The sequence below is a fragment of the Macrobrachium nipponense genome, chromosome 21, assembly GCF_015104395.2.
Source record: "Macrobrachium nipponense isolate FS-2020 chromosome 21, ASM1510439v2, whole genome shotgun sequence".
Classification (NCBI taxonomy): Eukaryota; Metazoa; Arthropoda; class Malacostraca; order Decapoda; family Palaemonidae; genus Macrobrachium; species Macrobrachium nipponense.
In genome coordinates, this window is record NC_087212.1 from 12,405,485 (window position 1) to 12,410,915 (window position 5,431).

Sequence of the window (5,431 nt, forward strand, 5' to 3'; positions counted from 1 at the left end):
TTCTATAAAGTTTTTGAAATGGCGCCCGAACAGTGACTCTGAAGGCTTTAGTCTCCATATAGGCGACGATAGGGTGGCATTGCAGGTTGGGTTTTGTGTATTAAGAGTTTGTCTGAGTTAACGATGGGGATAATTTGAATTTATTCAGATTATTTTTCTATAAGAAAACATTTAATAATGGAAGAGGAACTAAGGTATTTAGCAATGTGCAGGAAGACTGTAAGGTCTCAGGTTACTAAAATATTCAAAACTTCAGGTACTTTTAGAAGTTTGAGTGATGTCGATAGGTCAACGCTAATTTATAGGTTGAAATGTTATAAGGAAGACTTACGAAATTATGATAGCAAGATTTCTTCAATCAAATGGTCCTCATCCAAGAACGAAGCAGAATTTAATGCTGAATTTAGTTCTTGCCAGGAATATTTAGACAAAGTTATTCCATTGATAATTCAATTAGAAAATATACTTCCTTTGTCACCAGCTGAACTGCATGAAACCCCCCATAGCCTCCTTAAGAGTCCAGTAGCTCCTTTGCCTAAATTTGCTAGCAATGATGGCGAAAATATAGAATTGTTTTTCAGACAGTTTGAAGAATCTACAAGTAAATTTTCGTAGACTGATTATGATAAACTACTTTTGCTAAAGCAGCAAATTTCTGGTAAGGCTGCTGTTTTAATAAAATCATTAGAGGCAGATAGGCAAGGTTATTCACATGCAATAGAAGCTTTTGCTTCTATTCCAGTTCAAAAATTTAATGTACTGAAACAATTGGTAAATATGAAGTTAGATGAAAATTCTGAACCATTTGAATACATTAGTAATATTAGGAAAATACAAGAGGCCGTGAAGACTCTGAACATTAGTGTTGATGATGTTTTACAATACTTCTTCCTTAAAGGGATGAATGATACTTTTAAGAACATTATGATTCAAGTATCGGGAAACTCAAAACCTACAACTGTACAAATTGTGGAAAATTTCTTTGAATGTAATGAACGTTATTTGAATGTTTGTTCCGCTACTAAGCCTATGGAAGAAGCTTCGGTAGCAAAGAATAGGTTCAATCCCAAAAGCTCCAATTTAACTATTAAGGTGGATGTTGAAAACGTTAATCCCTTTATTTAATGTACTCTTTGTCAAAATGCAATTTCTTCTAAGCACCCCATTGATAAATGCACTAGGTATATCACCCCAAAAGAAAAAGTAAATAAATTAAAAGCTCTTAATGCTTGCATTAGATGTGCAAATCTAGGACATGGGGAAAATTTTTGTAAGTTTAGATTTAAAAGGAAATGTAGTAAATGTTATGGTTGGCATTTTTCATTTCTATGTTCTTGTGATTCTGTTAATCCTTCAGTGAAAGAGACTGTATCCATTCCCATTGATACCAAACCTAAGCAGAAGCAGCATAGGGGTACAGCCACAAAGAAAACTACTCAAAGTAAAGTAATTTATCCAGGTGCCTCCCTCCAAAGTAATGGTGGTATAGACTCTTTGTTGCCTACCTTTTCATGCCTCATTGGAAATACGAAGGTAAGAGGGTTAATGGACTCTGGTAGTCACGCCAACTTTATATCGGAAAGGGCTCTAGAGGGACAGCTTTACAGAATTGTTAAGGATAAACTGCAGGTTACTGTTAATGGATTTAATGGCCCAAGGAAGTATAATTCTAAATTAGTAGAAGTTAAGGTAAAGTTTGGACATGACACACATGACATAGAAGCTATTTGTGTTCCCGAAATTAACTTGAATTTGAAACTACCTGGCTTAAGTTTAATTGTACAATCCTTTACAGAAAGAGGGTATGAACTTTTTGATAATTTTCTAAGGACGGGTAGTGACTCTATTTCCAACATAGATTTTATTCTTGGTTCCAATTCCTTATATTGCATTATGATAAACTGTTGTATATGAAGAAAGTTTTAATGTATTGGAAAGTCTTTTTCCCATGACTTCTTGCTTTAGGTCTAATGTAATAACCTTTGAAAACCCTAAAGAGGAAAACTAACATTTTTGACCAAATTGGTGTGGTTAATGATGAGGAATTAGAAAGAGCCGCTTCTCAAATACTAGAACAAGATTCTTATCATTTTCATGAATATGTAGGACTAGATGAGGAAACTACTGAAGTAAATCGGAAGTTAGTGAAGTTCTTACTTAGGAACACTCGTAGGAATGAAGATGATAGATTAGTAATGCCATTGTTATGGAATGGTAGTTTCGCATTTATTAGGAAAAAATTTTAACTTGTCTAAGAAAATATTGGAAGCTACACACAAGAAACTGTCCAAACAGGGGAATTTGATTAAATTGATGGATGAAAATATTAAGGAACAAGAAAAACTAGGTTTGATAGAAACAATAGAGAATTTAGAAGCATTTTGTTCTCAGCATCCTGAGTATAGCTTCCTACCTAATATGGGAATATTCAATTTAGATAGGGACACCACTAAATGTAGAATAGTTTTCCTATCAAATTTATGTGAAAATAGTTCAAAGAGTAATCCTGTTATAAGTCACAATCAAGCCATGTGGGCTGGACCTTGTCTTAATCAGAAGATATCTACTTGTTTGTTTCAAATTGCATTTGATAAATATTTGATGTGCTTTGACTTGAAAAAGGCATGCCAACAAATTGCTTTAGAGGAAGCTGATCAGAACAAACTTTTGTTTTTCTGGTTTAAAAACCTTAACATGGGAGACTTCACTTATATTGCTTATCGCAATCTCAGACTTAGCTTTGGTTTACGATGTAGCCCAACAATACTAATGGAAGGTTCTTTATTTTAAAATTTTGATTCTGGACGCAAGAGTTGACCCAATTGAATTGAGGAACTTTAAGAAATTAATTTATTCATTATTATACATGGATAATGGCGCATTTACTGCTAACGATGGGGTTTTCAAAAATTGAATGAAATTTTTCACCCTTATAAGTTTGTTCTGCAGCAATTTGTTACTAATGATGAAACCTTGCAAAGTGATATTGATCGTAAATTAGAAATAGAGACTCCAAAAGTAGTAAAACTCTTCGGACTCAATTGGGATAAGATCACAGACAAGATTTCAACTCGCAAACTGAAGTTGGATCCAGAGGCTGATAATAAAAGGTTGGTTTTGAAAAGCATTGCTCTGAATTTTGATCCATACAATTATAATGAACCTATTTCAAATAGAGCTCGCTTATTCATGCACAGTCTGCAGACTGACAAACCTCTCAGTTGGGATAAAAAGTTATCGAATAGGCAACAAAAGGAATGGAAGAACATTTGCAAACAAGTAAATGCTACGCCAGAAATTGAAATCCAAAGATTTGTAGGTGAAAGATAGTTCATACAGGCTAATAGCTTTTACAGACAGCAGTAAATCTGTTTATGGCACTACTGTTTTTATCCAGGATATTTCGACGCTAGAAGTTAACTTTGTTCTTGCTAAAAATAGGTTAGTGAACAGACAATTAGAGAATAAAAGCATTCCTTCACTAGAATTGCAAGCCGTTGTTTTGGGGACAGAAACCTTAACTGATTTATGTCAGGAGATAACGGGCCCACAATGTCCAACACCCATTAAAATTGCAGACTTGGTTTTGTATACCGATAGTATGGTGTCTTTAAGTTGGATCAATGGGTACGTTAATACACTGGACAAAATGAACAAGAAATGTGTATTTATATTGAACAGGTTAGAGCTCCTTCAGAGGCTTTGTAATAAGCACCCTGTTAAGTTTAGTTTCATAAGTGGAATACTAAATCCGGCTGATTGTATCACTAGGTGCATATCCTATAAGGTACTCAAAAGAACTAATTACTTTTCAGGGCCAGAATTTCTAAGAACAGAAATTAGTGAAGAAATTGGAAATAATGATAATTTTGATGTAGTAGTTCCTAATCCTATGGCAGATCAAAAAGTAACAAACTACTCACTGAATACTTCTGACACAACTAATGTTTCCCTTTCAATTCAAAGTGAGCATTTAATTGATTTGAATGAAGTGTCCAAATTTTCAAAGTTAATCAAGATTCATATGCTTGTTCTAAAGTTGTACAAGACATTTCATATTTTCACTTGGCGACAGGAAAAACTAGTAATTATTAAGAACTTGGTATTTCAATTGCCCTACTCTTGGTACCGTCAAACTGTCTTTCCTGCCGTCCAGTCTTTAAAAGATGGATAGTTTACTAACTCCTCCTCCTTTCATATGCTTTACTTGAGCGAAAACGGCGACGAGGAGCGAGGCAGCCCGGCCGTCAGACAGAGCAGAGACCTAACTCACCTGGAAAGGTTCATATTTGATTCGTCCGACATGCCTGTCTTAAGCTAAAGACTTTTATTGGGATCCCTGGTCTACGTCACCCTCTTGTGGACATCTGCCAAAATCCATCTGCATGGTTCGACAATGGTGAGTACCAAGAATATATAGGGCTTATTTTTAAGGTTATCATTGCGAACTCTCAGTGCCTTGTGTTACCTATTCAAGTTTTCCTGTCTGTCATTTTTTAATCGTATGAAGATTCGTAATAGTTTTTTGTGGTCAATATGTTTTATATATCGTATTCTCTTGTCCTTTCAGGTGTTATAGCTCTCGGACTAGTAGCTCTAGCTTATTCATAAATTCACGTTGTTAACACTTGGGTGAGAGACTCGTCTAATACATTAATGTTTCGAGTGGTTATATTTATGACGGATTGTCTCCCATATTACGACCGAGCAAATTTATATTAGGTTTACCGTTTATTTCAGGAAGGTGTTTGGCTTCGGTGTATCGGCCCTTTTATTTCCTTCCTGATACTGATGTAAACCTCAGTTGCTCAATTGTAAGGTAATTTTAAGTGGGTTATTATTCTTATGGGTATATTCTTCTACACGAATGACCATGACTTTCGATACTAATCTTCTGAATATTTCTTTACAGACAGCGAGCGAAGCTGAACGAAGGAAACGCCCTATGATCTACGTGAATTGCCTTGTTCTCCCACAAATTGTTTGTAACTACGTTACTACGTTATTTTAAATGCTTATTTATGTAACAAATATCACATTTAATGATATTTTTCCTTTCAACCTTTATTAAAACCACAGATTTTTATGGAGTTCGGCTTATGGCGCCCAACGTGGGGCAACATGAAAAAAGGTGCTTAATGATGGTGCAGATGATCCAGTAGAGAATTGACCACGACTGGGGATCCCAGTAGTCTCTCATATTTCTATTTAAAGGACATTGACATTTCCTTTACGTCTTTAAAATGAACACCATATTCTTTTGGAAGATAACAACAACAACAACCAACAATAATAATAATAATAATAATAATAATAATAATAACAATAATAATAACAATAATAATAATAATAATAATAATAATAACAATAACAATAACAATAACAATAACAATAACAATAACAACTACAGAGGGGAGAGCTAAAGAAGGAA

At 34.5% G+C, this 5,431-nt stretch overlaps 1 long non-coding RNA gene across 1 annotated transcript in view; it reads left to right on the forward strand.

Annotated features, from left to right (window-relative positions):
* The window catches only part of LOC135197798 (uncharacterized), a 6,667-nt gene extending 1,535 nt beyond the window's left edge, over positions 1–5,132 (forward strand). The window contains exons 1-3 of the long non-coding RNA XR_010310665.1: positions 1–4,399; positions 4,741–4,819; positions 4,913–5,132. The exon at positions 1–4,399 is cut by the window's left edge and continues 1,535 nt beyond it. This is a non-coding gene — a long non-coding RNA (uncharacterized LOC135197798). The remainder of the gene's footprint in view (positions 4,400–4,740; positions 4,820–4,912) is intronic.
* Positions 5,133–5,431: the final 299 nt, after the last annotated feature.